Raw genomic sequence first — 22,074 nt, 5'->3', positions numbered from 1 at the left:
GCGTATACACCAACCCCTGGGTCTGCTAACCCAGAAAGCCACTAGCATGATGTCTTACATGTTTGCTCTGACATCCCATTGCCTTTTGGCTACAGTGAATTCCGTTTTTCTACTTGTGAGGGTCTCCAAACCCAAAGGGGCATTGCAGTAGCACAGCAGGGACCTGGTGTGCTCACATCATGGCATAAGAACCCACATCTGTGAAACAATTACAGTCCAACTTCGAAGAAGAGGTAAGTGGCCTGTGCCAAAACAGGAGTAGAATTCCATTTTGCATCAAAGAAGAAACAGAATTTATGTTGCATCTTACACTTAAAAGTTGTCAGAAGTATTTCACTTGAATTCACTTTGTAAATGTGGTAGCAGGGAGGGAGCAGAGAATCACTGTTTCAAAAGCTTGTGGAAGAAATAAAGAATAAAAATAGATGTAACTACTCTTTCTAAAAAGAGCACTTACCCATATCTTTGAAGGCCTCTGTTGGTCCTTTTATAATCTTAACTTGTTCGTTATTTCTACTGCTTTTCTTTACAGTTTCAATATACTGCTAAATGAGATATTGTTCTGACTTGCATGTTTTTGAGTTTTAAATACATGGAATCAAACTGTATGTGTTCTGCAGCCTGTTTTTTTGCTCAATGCTAGAAATATTCATTCTCATGAACGTTTTGCTGCAGTCTATTGTTGTTTTATAGCAGCCCTTATAAAGTTATTTTAAGCAAATGCATCTATTTCTAATTGATTGTTTTTCCTCCATTTTCAATAACACAATAGAAACAGCTATGAATATTATCAGATGAGGTTTCTCGATAAGGGAGTTGAAATTTCTCTAGGTTACATATAGTGTAATAGCTGTGTCAAAAGGTTTGCACATTCATATCTACTAACTTATGAAAAACTGTTTTCCAAGGTGGTTGTAACAATTTACATCCCCACAAGCAGTTTAAAGACAATGTCACCCTTTTTGAACGTATTCAAGTTGGTGTTTGGGAAATGATATCTCAATGAATTTAATCTACATTTTCTTAATTACTGAGGCAGCACACAAAGAGAAATAATTTTAGTTAGTAATACATGCCATGAAAAATGAACAAGCCAAGGAGAAAAGATGGCAAGGGCTACTTTGGAAGAAGGATTGAGGGAGAGGTCTCCCCATGGAGGATTGTCAGTGTTAGAAATAAGTGAGGGTAGGATGGGGAGGGATATGGAAGGGAGGTTCAAAAGGGAGGGGATATATGTATATCTACGGCTGATTCATGTTGAGGTTTGACAGAAAACAACAAAATTCTGTAAAGCAATTATCCTTCAATAAAAAAAATTTTTAAAAAAGAAAGAAGTGATAAGACGGGGTGAGCCAGATAAGTAGGGTGGGGACAGGGGTCTGCAGGGCAGATTGAGAGGCTCTTGCTCTAAGAAGAGGCAAAACATTCTTTCAAATACTGAAACTAAATACTTTTAGTTGATGAGTTACTGAACAGGCCAGAAGGATCTCAGCTAGATTGCGAGATTTAAACAGATGGTGTTGAAGAGGAAACAGAGCTTTGGATATGAAAAGGGAGATAGATGGTAGGAGCCATACATGGTGCTTATTTATTCTCTTAATTAGAGTCTGAATTACTTTGCATTATAAGAAAATCACATGTGAAAACAAATTTTTAAAAATCCTTGAGAAGAACTAACCTGTCATGAATTATGCAAATATTTTAAGCTTAAAAGAACAATTAAGATCTTTCTAGATGAATGGAATTGAAACAAATTTTGATCTATTAAATTTAAGACCTGTGTGGTTTTGGAGAACAATGCCTTGGTTGTGTTAAATCTGGATGAAGCATTTCCAGTCCTTTGGAGATGCCTGTTATTCCCCAAGTTTTATTATCTGTCATCCCATTGAATCATTTATTTTCTGGACTGAAAAATAAATGAGTGTTAAGCTGTCTTAAACGTTAAGCTGAGTTGAATGTTGTCATTCATCCCAGGAAAAGGATTCATTTGTTATTGATTAATGAAGTTTACAGACATTTTCCTTTCTAAAGGAAACTTTTCTTATTTTCCTTAGTGGATCACTTGGTACACTCTTGCAAGCAGATGCCAAGATGAAATCAGACATGTAAGTTATTTGCCAGGGAAATGCCTATGGAGGATAAAGAAGTGATGGAGCAGGAAGAGGAGGGAAAAGAATTCACACTGCTTTGCAGATCTGACACCTGCAAGGGGAGACAAGGAAATAGGGAGAGTTGTGGATGAAGAGCCTCAGATTTCAGTGCGGCTCTGAGAAGTCTTGGCCAGGTGTACAGGGAGCCCAGGGGCAAAGTCTGCCAGCTTTGGGAATCCCACACAGGGCAGAGAGGCCCTGATTCATTATCTAAACATTGGCTGGGAGCATACTGGGGAGAACATCAGCATAAAGGTTGTGTGGTGATACCAAAGTTCTGGAGGCACAGCAGCTGGAGGCTGTCACTTTCTCACCCTCCTCACAATAGGTTTTTTGAAGGGAGAATTGAAAAATATCCCTCCTTAACTACCTCATTTCAAAATAAAATCTATAAAATTTGGTATATCAAGATGCTTACAGTCTTAATGTCTGCAGAACAATGAAATATGATAAATACATCTGGGCTTCTAGTCAATATGCTGACCTATCAGTTATAGTGTATAAGAATATCTCACTTGGGACTTCCCTGGTTGTTCAGTGGTTAAGAATCAGCTTTGCAATGAAGGGGACACAGGTTCAATCCCTGGTTGGGGAACTAAGATCCCACATGCCGCAGAACAACTAAACCTGTGCACCACCACTAAGACCTGACACAGCCAAATAAATAGATAAATATTTAAAAAATGACATCTCCTTGTTTTACTAATGATATTGAAAAGAAATAAATATTGTTTGGTTCAGGGACTCATTTTAAAGGAATTTGCTTTGTTTACAAACAAATTAAAACCTCAATATTTTTTTTTCAACTTACAAATTAGACCAACATAGAGGCATATTATGTAGTCTCTTTTTTCAGGGATTCTCTTTTGCGTTCCTATCCTCAGGCGCCCTTAACTGGTTTACTGTGAAAACAGTTTCTTCTGCATAAATCCATACTAATTATTTGGAATTTCATACACAATAATTACTATCCCTGACCCACTGTTCCCAAACCACTCATGTCTCTAGAATATTCTGTGGTTAGTGATGCTGACATATGACTATGGAAACCAGCCCTCCTTCAGTGTTTATTACGTGATATTCAGAACTCTCAGACTTGTTTGCCTCATTGACTTTATTCCTATTTATACCACATCCCATTACAGTGGGAAAACAAAACCACCACATACACATAAAAGAGGGCAAGTTTAATGAAGAAACTTTTTCTTCAACCATCTCTTTGTTTTTAACGTTCGGTTTATCAAATTTACAATAGAAAAAGGGGTGAATAGGCTCACTTACTAAAAGCAGAACTGAAGAATAAAATGAATTAGTCAATTAGGGCAAGGGTACAGCATGCAGTATCAGGTTGGCCATCTGTGCGGGAGAAGACAAAGCTCCTTCTGTAGGAGGTCTCTCTAAATGAGGCCAAGCAACCCAAGAAGGTGCAGCCTTCTTACTAGCTGGCATGATTTATGCAGCATGGCAACCCACTCCAGTATTCTTGCCTGGAGAATCCCAGGGACAGGAAAGCCTGGTGGGCTGCCATCTATGGGGTCGCACAGAGTTGGACGCGACTGAAGCGACTTAGCAGCAGCAGCAGCAGCAGCCCCACAATTGCAGTAAATCTGGGAAGAGAGACCCTTTCCAGATGAAAATCAGCATTTTTTGCTTTCCCAATGGCCTCACATTCTGGGACCCTGACTCCACCTAGGCATTTTTGCCTTTGAATTGCTCTAATTGATCACCTAATTTTCCTTGCTTCTATGAAGACTCCTCAGTTCAGTTCAGTCACTCAGTTGTGTCTGACTCTTTGCGACCCCATGAATCACAGCACGCCAGGCCTCCCTGTCCATCACCATCTCCCGGAGTTCACTCAGACTCACGTTCATCGAGTCAGTGATGCCATCCAGCCATCTCATCCTCTGTCGTCCCCTTCTCCTCCTGCCCCCAATCCCTCCCAGCATCAGAGTCTTTTCCAATGAGACAACTCTTTGCATGAAGTGGCCAAAGTACTGGAGTTTCAGCTTCAGCATCAGTCCTTCCAATGAACACCCAGGACGGATCTCCTTTAGGACGGACTGGTTGGATCTCCTTGCAGTACAAGGGACTCTCAAGAGTCTTCTCCAACACCACAGCACAAAAGCTTCAATTCTTTGTCACTCAGCTTTCTTCACAGTCCAACTCTCACATCCATGCATAACCACTGGAAAAACCATAGCCTTGACCAGACGGACCTTTGTTGGCAAAGTAATGTCCCTGCTTTTCAACATGCTATCTAGGTTGGTCATAACTTTTCTACCAAGGAGTAAGCATCTTTTAATTCCATGGCTGCATTCACCATCTGCAGTGATTTTGGAGCCCAAGAAAATAAAATCTGACACTGTTTCCACTGTTCCCCCATCTATTTGCCATGAAATGATGGGACCAGATGCCATGTCTCTGTTCGTTTCCAAAGCAAACCATTCAGTATCACAGTAATCCAAGTCTATGTCCCAACCAGTAATGCTGAAGAAGCTGAAGTTGAACGGTTCTAAGAAGACCTACAAGAACTTTTAGAATTAACACCCAAAAAGATATCCTTTTCATTATAGGGGACTGGAATGCAAAAGTAGGAAGTCAAGAAACACCTGGAGTAACAGGTAAATTTGACCTTGGAATATGGAATGAAGCAGGGCAAAGACTAATAGAGTTTTGCCAAGAAAATGCACTGGTCATAGCAAACACCCTCTTCCAACAACACAAGAGAAGACTCTACACATGGGCATCACCAGATGGTCAACACTGAAATCAGATTGATTATATTCTTTGCAGCCAAAGATGGAGAAGCTCTATACAGTCAACAAAAACAAGACCGGGAGCTGACTGTGGCTCAGATCATGAACTCCTTATTGCCAAATTCAGACTTAAATCAAAGAAAGTGGGGGAAACCACTAGACCATTCAGGTATGTCCTGAATCAAATCCCTTATGATTATACAGTGGAAGTGAGAAATAGATTTAAGGGACTAGATCTGATAGATAGAGTGCCTGATGAATTATGGACAGAGGTTCATGACATTGTACAAGAGACAGGGATCAAGACCATCCCCATGGAAAATAAATGCGAAAAAGCAAAATGGCTGTCTGAGGAGGGAGGACTTACAAATAGCTGTGAAAAGAAGAGAAGCAAAAAGCAAAGGAGAAAAGGAAAGATATAAGCATCTGAATGCAGAGTTCTAAAGAATAGCAAGAAGAGATAAGAAAGCCTTCCTCAGCGATCAATGCAAAGAAACAGAAGAAAACAACAGAATGGAAAGACTAGAGATCAAGACTCCTAAGCCCTCTTTAATGGAAACAAAAAATGTTCAATGACAGCTGCTGTGTGAATACCCATCAAAAATGGAAGACAACACACACAAGTCACTGAACTATTAGATGACTTTGTTGTTGTTGTTGCTGTTGTTTAGAAATTAAGTGTCCGATTCTTTTTCAACCCCGTGAACTGTAACCCTTGATTCATGGGCCTAACATTACAGGTTCCTATGCAATATTGCTCTTTACAGCATCAGACTTTACTTCCATCACCAGTCACATCCACGACTGGGTGTTGTTTTTGCTTTGGCTCTGCCTCTTCATTCTTTCCACAGTTATTTCTCCACTGATCTCCAGTAGCATACTGGGAACCTACAGACGTGGGGAGTTCATCTTTCAGTGCCTTATCTTTTTGTCTTTTCATACTGTTCATGGGGTTCTCAAGACAAGAATACTGAAGTGGCTTGCCATTCCCTTCTCCAGTGGATCATGTTTTGTCAGAACAATCCATCATGACCCATCCATGTTGGGTGGCCCTACACAGCATGGCTCACAGTTTCAGGAGTGACTCTGGGCTGCCTATAGATCTTGTAAATGTCAATGGTCAAACAGGAGATGCCAAGAGTGAACATCAACATTTTAGGAATCAGCGAACTAAAATGGACTGCAATGGGTAAATTTAACTCAGATGACCATTATATCTACTACTGTGGGCAAGAATCCCTTGGAAGAAATGGAGTAGCCATCATAGTCAACAAAAAAGTCTGAGATGGAGGAGTCAACAAAAGAGTCCATTTTGAATGCAATCTCAAAAATAGCAGAATGATCTCTGTTCATTTCCAAGGCAAGCCATTCAATATCACAGTAACCCAAGTCTATGCCCCAACCAGTAATGCTAAAGAAGCTGATGTTGAATGGTTCTCTGAAGACCTACAAGACCTTCTAGAGATAACACCCCAAAAAGATGTCTTTTTCATTATAGGGGACTGGAATACAAAAGTAGGAAATCAAGAAATACATGGAGTAATAGGTATATTTAGCCGTGGAATACAGAATGAAACAGGGCTAAGGCTAGTAGAGTGTTTCCAAGAGAACGCACTGGTCATAGCAAACACTCTCTTCCAATGACACAAGAGAAGATTATACACATGGACATCACCAGATGGTCAATGCCGAAATCAGACTGATTATATTCTCAGCAGCCAAAGATGGAGAAGTTCTATACAGTCAGCAAAAACAAGACTGGGAGCTGACTATGGCACAGACCATGAATGCCTTATTGCCAAATTCAGACTGAAATTGAAGAAAGTAGGGAAAACCACTAACCATTCAGGTATGAGCTAAATCAAATTGCTTATGATTATACAGTGGAAGTGATGAATGGAGGTTCGTGACACTGTACAGGACACAGGGATCAAGACCATCCCCAAGGAAAAGGAAAGCAAAAAGGCAAAATGGCTATCTGAGGAGGCCTTACAGATAGCTGTGAGAAGAAGAGAAGCAAAAAGCAAAGGAGAAAAGGAAAGATATACCCATTTGAATGCAGACTTCCAAAGAATAGCAAAGAGAGATAAGCATTCCTCAGCGATCAATGAAAAGAAATAGAGAAAAACAACAGAATGGGAAAGTCTAGAGATCTCTTCAAGAAAATTAGAGATACCAAGGGAATATTTCATGCAAAGATGGGCACAATTAAGGACAGAAATGGTATGCACCTAACAGAAGCAGATGATATTAAGAAGAGGTGGCAAGAATACATAGGAGAACTATACAAAAAAGATCTTCATGACCCAGATAATCACAATGGTGTGATCACCAACCTAGAGCCAGACATCCTGGAATGTGAAGTCAAGTGGGCCTTAGAAAGCATCACTACAAACAAAGCTAGTGGATATGATGGAATTCAAGTAGAGCTATTTCAAATCCTGAAAGATGATGCTGCACTCAATATGCCAGTACATTTGGAAACTCAGCAGTGGCCACAGGACTGGAAAAGGTCCATTTTCATTCCAATCACAAAGAAAGGCAATGCCAAAGAATGCTCAAACTACCATACAATTTACTCATCTCACACACTAGTAAAGTAATTCTCAAAATTCTCCAAGCCAGGCTTCAACAGTATAACTGTGAACTTCCAGATGTTCAAGCTGGATTTAGAAAAGGCAGAGGTACCAGAGATCAAATTGGCAACATCCATTGGATCACTGACAAAGCAAGAGAGTTCTAGAGAAACATCTACTTCTGCTTTATTGACTACGCCAAAGCCTTTGACTGTGTGAACCACAACAAATTGGAAAATTCTTAAAGAGATGGGAATATCAGACCACCTGAGCTGCCTCCTGAGAAATCTATATGCAGGTCAGGAAGCAACAGTTAGAACTGTACATGGAACAAAAGACTGGGTCCAAATCGGGAAAGGAGTACGTCAAGGTTGTATATTGTCACCCTGCTTATTTAACTTATATGCAGACTACATCATGAGAAATACTGGGTTGGATGAAGCACAAGCTGGAATCAAGATTGCTGGGAGAAATATCAATAATCTCAGATGTGCAGATGACACTGGCCTTACGGCAAAAAGTGAAGAAGAACTAAAGAGACTCTTGATGAAAGTGAAAGAGGAGAGTGAAAATGTTGACTTAAAGCTCAACATTCAGAAAACTAAGATCATGGCATCTGGTCTCATCACTTCATTTCAAATAGATGGAGAAACAGTAGGAACAGTGATAGACTTTATTTTCTTGGGCTCCAAAATCACTGCAGATAGTGACTGCAGCCATGAAATTAAAAGACGCTTGCTCCTTGGAAGAAAAGTTGTGACCAACCTAGACAGCATATTAAAAAGCAGAGACATTGCTTTGCCACAAAGGTCCGTCTAGTCAAGGCTATGGTTTTTCCAGTAGTCATGTATGGATGTGAGAGTTGGACTATAAAGAAAGCTGAGTGCCAAAGAATTGATGCTTTTGAACTGTGATGTTGAAGATTCTTGAGTGTCCCTTGGACTGCAAGGAGATCCAACCAGTCCATCCTAAATGAAATCTGTCCTGAATATTCATTGGAAGGACTGATGCTGAAGCTGAAACTCCAATACTTTGGCCACCTGATGCAAAAAGCTGACTCATTTGAAAAGACCCTGATGCTGGGAAAGATTGAAGTCAGGAGGAGACGGGGATGAGAGAGGATGAGATGGTTCAATGGCATCACCAACTCAATGGACATGGGTTTGAGTAAACTCTGCAAGTTGGCAGTGGACAGGGAGGCCTGGCGTGCCGCAGTTCATGGGGTCGCAAAGAGTCAGACACAACTGAGCAACTGAACTGAACTGTAGCCCACTAGTCTCCTTCATCCTTGGGATCCTTCAAACAAGAATACTGGAGTAGGTAGAAATTTCCTTCTCTGAAAGATCTTCCCGGACCAGGGATCAAACCCTCGTCTCCTGCATTGGCAGGCAGATTCTCTACCACTGAGCCACCAGGAAACCCCTGTTAGAAGACTTACTGCAAACCAAATAATTAAGTATTCTGCAAATCAGTGTTCACACTGGAAGCCAGACCACCCAAAGCCAAGGAAATCCCCTGACTGACAAATATGTTAACTGCTTCCCAAGAAAATTTGACCATGCACATATTTCCCCTTGCTTAATCTTCTTAAGAGATGGAAACCTCTACTTGGAGAACCTTAGGCCTGCTAACACCTGAGGCTGAAAAGATCTCATTGGAAACAGTCTGGATGTTTTGCCACTCAGATGGATTTTGGAGATACTCTGACAGCCACTTGATCTCTTGCCCAAGATCTAGTCTCCATAAAATTACAGATCGGGGCAAAAGAAATCTTGAAAATCTCTTTTACAGATATTGGAGAGACAGGATGATGAGACTTAGCTCTATTATTATATGGCCCAGAGATCATGTATTTGTACTTCTGTGGATAAAGATAAATGGATAAAGTTTAAATTAAAACTCTCGATTTCTGTCTGTATGTATGTTTCTTTCTGTCTGTGAATGTGTAATCATTTTCTACTTTGGGACACTGTTACAAAATTACACTGTGAAATTTCTTAAAGGGACCTCTGTTTTGATTAGCTTAAAGATAAAAATATACGAATTGAATAGTTCTGAAATACACAGAAATTAAGAAAATTGATGGACAGGGAGGCCTGGTGTGCTGCAATTCATGGATCGCAAAGAGTCGGACACGATCGAGTGACTGAACTGAACTGAAAATACCCAGAAATTAAGAAAATTGAATTTATGATGTTTTTATATGCTTAAAAAAGTGTTTGCAACCCCATTGGCTATAGCCAGCCAGGCTATACCCAGCCAACCAGGGAAGCCTGTTGTTACAGAAATTAACTCAAAAGTTTTAAAAATTCAAGCTTACATAATTAAGACAAGATTTTGTCAGAAAACCAATAATAGTATTGATCTAATAAAAACAGTTATATTTTCAACACTATACATTTTTATTCTACTCAGATACAATGCTCATATACAGTGCTACTCTTCCCCAACTTATATAGGTTTTCCAGTTGAATAAAGTAGCAATGTATATGTTTCAGATGTTTCAGATTATGAAAAATATACTTTGTGTTTAATCAAAATGAACCATTACTCAAGCCAATCTTACTGCAACAATTCTTATGATTTTTAGTATGAAGACAGTTTCCTCTTTAGGTAACTTAAAATCTTGGACTTATGCTAAATTGAGTTAAATAATAGTTTTCTTTAGCTACCTGTATCATTTTAAAAAAAGATAAAATACTAAAAGTTAGTTGTTATTGTTGTTCAGTCTCTAAGCATATCCATGCAAACTGTTAGTTGCAGCATGTGGGATCTAGTTCCCCCACCAGGGATCGAACTCAGTCTTCCTGCATTGGGAGCGCAGAGTCTTGGCCACTGGACAACCACGGAAGACAAGTTGCAAGAACTTTAAAAAGAAGTATTCCCAATTCCTTTTTCCCATCCTTGTGATATGGCTGTCAATAATTTCACTTATCCATGTGCCATAATTCCTTAACACATTATTATTATCACATCAAAGAGTTCTTTTTAGATTGCTTAAGAATAAGAAAACCAAAGGATTTCATTTTATCTTCATTCATTTCTGCTAGGAAGCTCCTCCATTACTTAGATCAAACTTTCTGATCTTTGTCAGTTGTCCTGTGTTTATTGCTCATGGTAATGTAAGTGCCAAATGATTCAAATTCTTCTAATGCTCTTGTTTCTGTCTCTCCTCTTGATTTGGGGGCTTCCCTGCATACTGTTCCTCAGAGAGAACCTGTATCTTGTGGTTGTTTGCCCTGTGATCTTCTTTTACCATCCTGGAAACCTGCTTCCCAGGTGGTGCTAGTGGTAAAGAACCCACCTGTCAATGCAGGAGACATAAGAGATGCGGGTTGGATCCCTGGCTCAAGAAGATTCTCTGGAGGAAGGCATGGCAACCCACTCCAGTATTCTTGCCTAGAAAATCCCATGAACAGAAGGGCCTAGTGGGCTACAGTCTATGGGGTCTTAAAGAGTCAGACATGACTAAAGCAACTTAGCATGCACACACATGACTGTGATGGTGAACTGCAGGGGCAGGAAAACATTCTGTAATCTTTCAGTAAATCCCAGTCTCTACTGGGCCTCTGTTTGAGGTTGTGAACTTCACAAGTGTTTCTGACTCTCCCCTGTGATATAACTTTTTCCCCTGCCTCCATTTTTTTCCTTGGCTGCAGCCTCCAATCTGTATCCTTGAAGCCCATCCCCTGTTGATATGCCCCCCTACCCACTCATGAGACAGGAAGGATGCAGAAAGCTGGATCCGGGGGAATTTATTTCCTCCAATTGGGGTGGGATTTCAGAATTGCACTCTGGCCAAGTTTTTTCTCTTAAGGGTAAGATTCTGCTACATAAAAAGCTCTGGATACATTTCAAAACAGTTTATATCCCCTCCCCACCACTGCCACCTTCTCTCACCACCCCTTCCAGAGCCCCCAGGGTAACTTTCTCCATCTTTACTCTGAGAATCTGGGGGACGAGCCCCAAAGACTGTGGCTCCTGGGATTTTTTCCCCTTTCACCTAGTCATGCTTGACTTCTAGCAATTTGTGAAAATTACCATCTAAGTCATCCTGCTAGTCTAGGTCTCCTACTGCAAGTAAGTGGGTCTTGGCTACTGTAACTCTCTGGATATGCCTGTCTCTCCAAATTTTGGGGTGACAATTAGTCTTTCAACTTTAGGTCTTTGTTGAGTCTAAGAAAAGTTACTTATTTCCAGTTTTTCCAGATTTTTATTTTTTTAAAGATAGACGTGATGACTTCTGGAAATTGCTTCTCTTAATGTTAGCATCATATATAATCATAGTACAGCTGTTAATACTAATAAATTAATATTGGTCCTACACAACTAGGGCTTCCCAGGTGGTGCAGTGGCAAAAAATCTGCCTGCCAGTGTAGGAGAGGCAGGAGACACGAATTTGATTCCTGGGTCGGGAAGGTCTCCTGGAGGAGAAAATGGCAACCCACTCCAGTACTCTTGTTTGGAAAATCCAATCCATGGGATTGCAAAGAGTCGGACTCGACTGAGTGACTGAGCACACAATACACTATTAACTGCAGAATTCATTCTAATTTCACCAGCCCTTCCATTAATGTCCTTTGTCTGTTCCAGATCCAGATGAGAATAAAATACTGCATTTAGTCGTATATCAGCCTTGTGCTTACTCAGCTGTGTCCGACTCTTCGTGACCTCACGGACTGCAGCCTGCCAGACTCGTCTGTCTATGGGAATTCTCCAGGCAAGAATACTGGAGTGGGTTGTTATGCCCTCCTCCAGGGGATCCTCCCAATCCAGGGATCAAACCCAGGTCTCCCGCCTTGCAGGCAGGTTGTTTACAGTCTGAGTCACCAGGAAAGCCCATATATCAGCCTAGTCATCCACAATCTGTGATAACTTCTTAAGCTTTTCTTATTTTTCATGATTTTTTCAGATTTGAAGATCTCTCACTTAGTTTTTCTCTGATGTTTTCTCATGATTAGACTTGGGTCCCAGGATTCAGTATGGTGTCTATTAGCAGCATCAACAGCAGTTGGGAATGCTTAGAAATGCAATTTCTTGGCCCCACTCTAGACTTTCTGGCATTGACATCCAGAAATCTTAGTTATATCTACCTTCTGAATAAACGTGATGCAAAGAGGAATACTTCCCTGGTGGCTCAGAGGGTAAAGTGTCTGCTTACAACATGGGAGACCTGGGTTCAGTCCTTGGGTTGGGAAGATCCTCTGGAGAAGGAAATGGCAACCCATTCCAATACTCTTGCCTGGAAAATCCCATGGACAGAGGAGCCTGGTAGGCTACTGTCCATGGGGTCACAAATATTCAGACACGACTGAGTGACTTCACTACCATGGGTTTGGGGCAAATATAGTTCAGAGGTGATTGCTTTTTTATGCACCATATCAGAGAATATATGATATCGATATAACTTACAATTGAAGATGGGCTGTACCTGCCAGTTTTCTCCACTGTAGCATTATTCCTTTTCTCTCTCAAGTATCTGTTAGCTAGAAATCAATCACTAAATCAGTGTATGCTCAAGGAGAGGGAAATCAAACTCCACCTGTTGTAGGCAGGAATTTATCTATTTCTTCATATACTATTTGTAATTTTTCTGAAATTTATTTTTATGGTCAATAGGTTCTTTATATTCATATGGACTCATGGACATTTATTTTATACTTTGGCCTATAATCCATTATTTGATTGTTTGCTTTGTTGCTCAATTTGTTAGAAGTGTCTAGTTTAATCTTTGTTTGGGCTTATAATTTATTCAGTCTGTCTGTTTTAAGTAAATGAATGTCAAGCTGCTGTTCTCCCTGCGGGTGCATGTCACTTACTGGAGCTCATGTTGGTTGTTTGTCCTGTAATGTCATTGTTAAGAAAGGTTTGAAAAAAGTCATTAAATTGCAGCAACATACTTTACAGCTCTCTGTATCACTGAAGTCAATTGTAAAATGTTCATATCTGCCATGAACACCTTTCCATGTATTCATAAAAATGTCTTAGGAAAATCTCCTGTAAAACATGATCCAAAAACTCACATGAAAATAATGGTGTATAATTACAATATAATTTTTGACTCTTTGGTTCTATGTGCTTTGAAGTCTTTTGATCCAGGTTGGTGACATTAAAGAAAATAGAAATAGAGAGATTATTTCTTAGTTTTCATTTCCATTCTCTCTCATTGCATCACTTCCATTTGGACCTCACTTGACATACCTATTACACCATGAGGACCACGACTCTTGGCTTGTTTTATACCCACCTTATCAATCATGCTTCCTTGCCTTACAGCAATATGCTCACTCCCTGCTTTGTCCACAGTGTAGAACACAATAAATTATCTAAAACAGAGAGCTCACATTACTCCCATAAAGCATAGAAAACAAGCAGGGGGAATGTTCATGTAACACCCTCATCAATCAGCCCTCACAGAGAGGTACAACAGCAAATATCAGTGGTGATAAAAAAAATGCTTTTCAAATGGCCAGAGCTCCCAGGATCTAAGAAAGAAATGCAACATGCATTTAGGACTCAAAGAGGTTTAAAGGTCAAAACAGATCAGAGAGAGTAGATCTAATACTGTATTATAGATTTGAGCAATCACTTGAGGAAAAATTCACTACTTTAATATACCTGACAGATGCTGAGGAAGTAGTATGTAAATGTACCATCTATGATAAAACACTATAAAAATGTATTCCGATGGGAGACCAATGACATTTAAATTGTTAAAAGCTGTTTTCATCTTCCTCTCCAAAAAACATTAATTAGAAAGAGATCCATGCCTACAGAGGGTCTCATCTAAATGAATGAGAGAATCTGTAGACCACTTGAATTAGTTAAAACTTTTGGTTGCTGAGCACTCTAATTATTTGTCAAAAAACAGAAAAATTAAGTTTCTCAATTGAATATTAGCACAACATTAAAGGATGACTCCAGAATCACTAGAATTGGTAAGGGAAGCTACAAATGTGATGTATATTAGTGGCCTTCCTATTATTAATACTTCTCCAGATTCTACTGAAATAAGTAATGACTCAATAGGAGAGAAAGGGAATCTTTCTGAAATTTGCCTTAATAACTGAGCAGCAGGCACTTTCCATACTTATGCCTTCTTTCATTACAGAGATAGACATCATGATATATGTCAAGGAAATAATCCAATGTAATATTGATTAACTTTTTACAGGAAGGGTCTGTATTTAATACTCGGGTTCCTCTCCTCTATTCTCCTCGGGTTCCTCTCCTCTCCTCTGTACTCTATTCTAGTCAGATTAGATTTTCTGAAACAGCTTTCTTATTGATTTACATTAAAATATGTGCCCTAAGGATTTCATAAGAAATGGACACTATCACCCTAAAACAAGCACCGAGCAGGATTAGGTTTTAGAGTTTGTTAAATACAAGAAACAAAATTAGGGTTGTCAAGAAAGTGATGCAATAGAAGAATAAGTCCTTTAGGATACTGGATTATATCAGACAGGAAAGGAAAAATATCATATGACCTCGCTTATGGCAACCCACTCCAGTACTCTTGCCTGGAGAATCCCATGGAGGGAGGAGCCTGGTAGGCTACAGTCCATGGGGTCGCAAAGAGTCGGACATGACTGAGCGACTTACTGTCGCTTATATGTGGAATCTAAAAATAAATTATGCAAATAAACTTATTCATGAAACAAAAACAGATTCACAGACAAGAGAGTAAATTTATGATTGCCAAAGGATGAGGGGAAGGAATAGTTACAGAGTATAGGATGGACAGGTGCACACCACTATGTTTAAAATAGATAACCAACAAAGTCTGACTATACAGCACAGGGAACTCTGCTCAATGTTATGTAGCAGCCTGGATAGGAGGGGAGTTTGGCGGAGAATAAGATACATGTATATGTGTGGCTGAGTCCCTTTGCAATCCACCTGAAACTGTTCAGTTCAGCTCAGTTCAGTCGCTCAGTCATGTCCGACTCTTTGAGACCCCATGAACCACAGCACGCCAGGCCTCCCTGTCCATCACCATCTCCCAGAGTTTACCCAAACTCATGTCCATTGAGTCAGGGATGCCATCCAACCATCTCATCCACTGTCATCCCCTTCTCCTCCTACCCTCAATCGTTCCCAGAATCAGGGTCTTTTCAAATGAGTCAGCTCTTTGCATCAGGTGGTCAAAGTATTGGAGTTTCAGCTTCAACATCAGTCCTTCCAATGAACACTCAAGACTGATCTATAGGATGGACTGGTTGGATCTCCTTGCAGTCCAAGGGACTCTCCAGAGTCTTCTCCAACACTGCAGTTCAAACACATCAATTCTTCGGTGCTCAGCTTTCTTTGTAGTCCAACTCACACATCCATACATGACTGCGGGAAAAACCATAGCCTTCACTAGATGGACCTTTGTTGATGAAGTAATGTCTCTGCTTTTTAATATGCTGTCTAGGTTGGCCACAACTTTCCTTCCAAGGAGTAAGTGCCTTTTAATTTCATGGGGGCAGTCACCATCTGCAGTGATTTTGGAGCCCAGAAAAATAAAGGCAGCCACTGTTTCCACCATTTCCCCATCTATTTGCCATGAAGTGATGGGATCAGATGCCATGATCTTAGTTTTCTGAATGTTGAGCTTTAAGCCAACTTTTTCACTCTTCTCTTTCACTTTCATCAAGAGGCTCTTTAGTTCTTTTTCCCTTTCTGCCATAAGGGTGGTGTCATCTGCATATCTGAGGGTATTGGTATTTCTCCCGGCAATCTTGATTCCAGCTTGTGCTTCTTCCAGTTCAGCGTTTCTCATGATGTATTCTGTGTATAAGTTAAATAAGCAAGGTGACAATATACAGCCTTGATTTAGTCCTTTTCTTATTTGGAATCAGTCTGTTGTTCCATGTCCAGTTTTAACTGTTGCTTCCTGACCTGCATACAGGTTTCTCAAGAGGCAGGTCAGGTGGTCTGGTAGTCCCATCTCTTTCAGAATTCTCCATAGTTTATTGTGATCCACACAAAGGCTTTGTCATAGTCAATAAAGCAGAAATAGATGTTTTTCTGGAACTCTCTCACTTTTTCAATGATCCGACGGATGTTGGCAATTTGATCTCTGTTTCATCTGTCTTTTCTAAAACCATCTTGAACATCTGGAAGTTCATGGTTCACATATTGCTGAAGACAGGCTTGGAGAATTTTGAGCATTATTTTATTAGCGTGTGAGATGAGTGCAATTGTACAGTAGTTTGAGCATTCTTTGGCATTGCCTTTCTTTGGGATTGGAATGAAAACTGACCTTTTCCAGTCCTGTGACCACTGTTGAGTTTTCCAAATTTGCTGACATATTGAAACTGTTAGAACATTGTTAATCATCTATTCTTCAATATAAAATAAAATGTTCTTGAAAAATATATTGGATTATGCCAAATTCTTAAGCATTTTAGATAGAATCATATCTGACCCTTCAAAAGTGTTATGTAACTGTTTTAAAATACAAAGTAGATATATTCCTAAGTATTTTATTCTTTTCGTTGCAATGGTGAATGGAATTGTTTCCTTAATTTCTTTTTCTACTTTCTCATTATTCGTGTATAGGAATGCAAGGGATTTCTGTGTGTTGATTTTATATCCTGCAACTTTACTATATTCACTGATTAGCTCTAGTAATTTTCTGGTGGAGTCTTTAGGGTTTTCCATGTAGAGGATCATGTCATCTGCAAACAGTGAGAGTTTTACTTCTTCTTTTCCAATTTGGATTCCTTTTAGTTCTTTTTCTGCTCTGATTGCTGTGGCCAAAACTTCCAGAACTATGTTGAATAGTAGCGGTGAAAGTGGACACCCTTGTCTTGTTCCTGACTTTAGGGGAAATGCTTTCAATTTTTCACCATTGAGGATAATGTTTGCTGTGGGTTTGTCATAGATAGCTTTTATTATGTTGAGGTATGTTCCTTCTATTCCTGCTTTCTGGAGAGTTTTTATCATAAATGGATGTTGAATTTTGTCAAAGGCCTTCTCTGCATCTATTGAGATAATCATATGGTTTTTATTTTTCAATTTGTTAATGTGGTGAATTACATTGATTGATTTGCGGATATTGAAGAATCCTTGCATCCCTGGGATAAAGCTCACTTGGTCATCGTATATGATCTTTTTAATGTGTTGTTGGATTCTGATTGCTAGAATTTTGTTGAGGATTTTTGCATCTATGTTCATCAGTGATATTGGCCTGTAGTTTTCTTTTTTTGTGACATCTTTGTCAGGTTTTGTTATTAGGGTGATGGTGGCCTCATAGAATGAGTTTGGAAGTTTACCTTCCTCTGCAATTTTCTGGAAGAGTTTGAGGAGGATAGGTGTTAGCTCTTCTCGAAATTTTTGGTAGAATTCAGCTGTGAAGCCGTCTGGACCTGGGCTTTTGTTTGCTGGAAGATTTCTGATTCACAGAACTAGAACAAATAATTTCAAGATTTGTATGGAAATACAAAAAACCTCGAATAGCCAAAGCAATCTTGAGAAAGAAGAATGGAACTGGAGGAATCAATTTGCCTGACTTCAGGCTCTACTACAAAGCCACAGTCATCAAGACAGTATGGTACTGGCACAAAGACAGAAATATAGATCAATGGAACAAAATAGAAAGCCCAGAGATAAATCCACACACATATGGACACCTTATCTTTGACAAAGGAGGCAAGAATATACAATGGAGTAAAGACAATCTCTTTAACAAGTGGTGCTGGGAAAACTGGTCAACCACTTGTAAAAGAATGAAACTAGATCACTTTCTAACACCGCACACAAAAATAAACTCAAAATGGATTAAAGATCTAAATGTAAGACCAGAAACTATAAAACTCCTAGAGGAGAACATAGGCAAAACACTCTCAGACATAAATCACAGCAGGATCCTCTATGATCCACCTCCCAGAATGCTGGAAATAAAAGCAAAAATAAACAAATGGGATCTAATTAAAATTAAAAGCTTCTGCACAACAAAGGAAAATATAAGCAAGGTGAAAAGACAGCCTTCTGAATGGGAGAAAATAATAGCAAATGAAGCAACTGACAAACAACTAATCTCAAAAATATACAAGCAACTTCTGCAGCTCAATTCCAGAAAAATAAACGACCCAATCAAAAAATGGGCCAAAGAACTAAATAGACATTTCTCCAAAGAAGACATACGGATGGCTAACAAACACATGAAAAGATGCTCAACATCACTCATTATCAGAGAAATGCAAATCAAAACCACAATGAGGTACCACTTCACACCAGTCAGAATGGCTGTGATCCAAAAATCTGCAAGCAATAAATGCTGGAGAGGGTGTGGAGAAAAGGGAACCCTCCTACACTGTTGGTGGGAATGCAAACTAGTACAGCCACTATGGAGAACAGTGTGGAGATTCCTTAAAAAATGGCAAATAGAACTACCTTATGACCCAGCAATCCCACTGCTGGGCATACGCACCAAGAAAACCAGAATTGAAAGAGACACATGTACCCCAATGTTCATCACAGCACTGTTTATAATAGCCAGGACATGGAAACAACCTAGATGTCCATCAGCAGATGAATGGATAAGAGAGCTGTGGTACATATACACAATGGAGTATTACTCAGCCGTAAAAAAGAATTCATTTGAATCAGTTCTGATGAGATGGATGAAACTGGAGCCGATTATACAGAGTGAAGTAAGCCAGAAAGAAAAACACCAATACAGTATACTAACACATATATATGGAATTTAGGAAGATGGCAATGACGACCCTGTATGCAAGACAGGGAAAGAGACACACATGTGTATAACGGACCTTTGGACTCAGAGGGAGAGGGAGAGGGTGGGATGATTTGGGAGAATGACATTCTAACATGTATACTATCATGTAAGAATTGAATCGCCAGTCTATGTCTGACGCAGGATGCAGCATGCTTGGGGCTGGTGCATGGGGATGACCCAGAGAGATGTTATGGGGAGGGAGGTGGGAGGGGGGGTTCATGTTTGGGAACGCATGTAAGAATTAAAGATATTAAAATTTTAAAAATAAAAAAAAATTAAAAAAAATAAAATAAAATAAAATACAAAGTAAATAACTTCTCAGTATGCCCACTACTTTGCTGGAATTCACATGCTTTGCAATCCAGACATCAGCATTTTCTGATAGAATTATGAGATCAAAGAAACAGGTAAACTGGAAGACTATGGTGGATGTCATGGCATAGCTGTTGACAAAACCAAAAATCTTGCATTTCAGGGAAAACCACAATCTCCTTCATAAACATAGCTGCATAATTCATATATAAATCATAAGCAGAATATAGCACAGTAAAAATGAAAAGATTTATGATACTAACATAAGCATATACCCTGCCTTCCAATCCAGTGACAATCCATATCATTGCAATGCACAAATGAGCAAAGGTAGTGGGGTATTTCCCTAAACTGGTACTTTATTATAAGGATGAAACTAGAAAATTCTATTTGGTGGCATAATGATAAATACATGATGATTCTTATTAGTTATCTCTTATTTTCTCTTTAGTCCCAAGCTGCTATGCTAGGCATATTTTAATGCCCAATATGTCCCTATTGGTTTATTTGAAGGCCACCCTCATTATGCAAGGACAATCAGGTCACAATTGGCTTAAGCTGTGTGATATAAAGGACTGGGTCAAGGCACTGCATGATAGACCTACCTCTGTCACAAACTAGACATATTACCTTGAATCTGCCCCAAATGGTTCCTACTTTCCAGAAATTTGCTATCTAGGAGAAAAGTCAAACATATCCATAGATAATTCTGCTATCAAGCGAATAATAACTGGTTTGAAAGAAGTAGAATGATACATGTGGAGAAATTGAAAATCTGCAGGATTTTTGAAAATTCTGTCTCTTTTCTTAAGAGACTCAAAACTATATTCCTTTGTAGTTCTGGAGGTCAGAAGTCTGAAATCAGGTTCAGTAGGATGAAGTCAAAGTGTCAGAAGGGCAGATTATTTTTTCTGGAGTCTCTGAGTGGATAATCCATTTCCTTGCTCTTTTCAGCTTCTAGAGGCTGCTGACTTTCCTTAGCTCCTGGCCTCATCACTCCAGTCTCCACTTTCACTGCCTTCACCCTTGACTATGACCCTCCTGCCTCTCTCTCATCAGGACCTTTACAATTACACTGAGCCCATCTGGATGAGGCAGGATTCTCTCCCCATTTCTAGAACCTTAGTTTAATCATATCAATAATGTTCTTTGCCATATAATGTAACAAAGGTGCTGGGGATTAGGACATATTTGAGGGGCCACTATTCAGCTGACAGGGACTTTCCTAGTGGTGCAGACAGGAAAGAATCTTCCTGCAGGGCAGGAGACCTGGGTTTGATCCCTGAGTTGGGAAGATCCCCCGGAGAAGGGAACGGTAACTCACTCCAGTATTCAGACAGAGGAGCCTGGTGGGCTACAGTTCACTGGATCACAAAGAGCAGGATGTGACTGAATGACTAACACACACATTCAGCTGAAAACAGTAGTCCAGGATCAGGGTGGAGATACAAGCAGAAGTGTCTTTACTTATAGTGGAAGGTGGTCCAGAACCATTGATTTTTAGCAGGTATGAAGGTCAAGGAGTCAGTGTGCGTGTGTGTGATGGAAAGAATCTAAAATTTTCTTAAAGGAGGTTTTCATAGAACTATACTTTGAATCATGTTTAAGATGTTATAGTACTGTTGCGAAAATGCAGAGAGTAGGAAACCCTTCATCAAAATAGCAAAGCAGTCTTGAAATGCAAAACATCAGAAGTGGTGAACCTGCAAAATGTTTAGGTGAGAGGTGATATGCTGGGAATTTGCTTGTGAGAACACCTTGACAAAGTACAGAGTTATGGTTTGGCTCATTGCTAACAGTAATTCTATTTTTAGATCTCCTTATGATGCTCTTTTTGTGTGTGTGTCAGAGCCCACAGATATTTATGGCACATATGAGCTATTAAACTGTTAAATGATCAGTCTTTTAAATCAAATCATGCCTGACACTTTATGTTGCATAACTGGTTTTAGATTGAAAGTAAACAAAATAACTTCACCGTATGTCTACCACCTTACTTGATATTCTTCCATGTTTCTTAATTTGTCCCTACATCATTTGATGATGTTAGGCAGTAAAGTAGCAGACTTGAATTTGAGTCCTAGCCCCAGAAAAAGGCCTTCGTTTAACTTGTTAAGTATAAAGTAGTCTTATCTGTTGAGGAAGACGTTAAACATGACTTTGGTGACTATGAAGAGAGTTAACTAGGCAACAAGTTATTTTGTGATCAAAAATATGCTTAAATTGGGAATAAATATGCTGTTGCTGTTCAGTTAGTCAGGCATGTCTTTGCACCCCCATAGACTGCAACATGCCAGCTACCTAAGCCAGCTTGAGGTAATAAGAGCAACTTACAAATGACTTCTTTTGATATAACCAAGATCATCTTTTAATCAGATAGAAGATTATCTTTCCATAATCTATATGTGTAGTATGTAAAATTGCCCAGTAACTACAAAGTTGAATATCTAAGGACTCATGTGTACCATATTGGAGAAGGAAATGGCAACCCACTCCAGTGTTTCTTGCCTGGAGAATCCCAGGGATGGGGGAGCCTGGTGGGCTGCCGT

This window comes from Ovis aries, chromosome 2 (assembly GCF_016772045.2).
Source record: "Ovis aries strain OAR_USU_Benz2616 breed Rambouillet chromosome 2, ARS-UI_Ramb_v3.0, whole genome shotgun sequence".
NCBI classification, from domain to species: domain Eukaryota; kingdom Metazoa; phylum Chordata; class Mammalia; order Artiodactyla; family Bovidae; genus Ovis; species Ovis aries.
Note: the sequence above shows the minus strand (reverse complement) of the source record.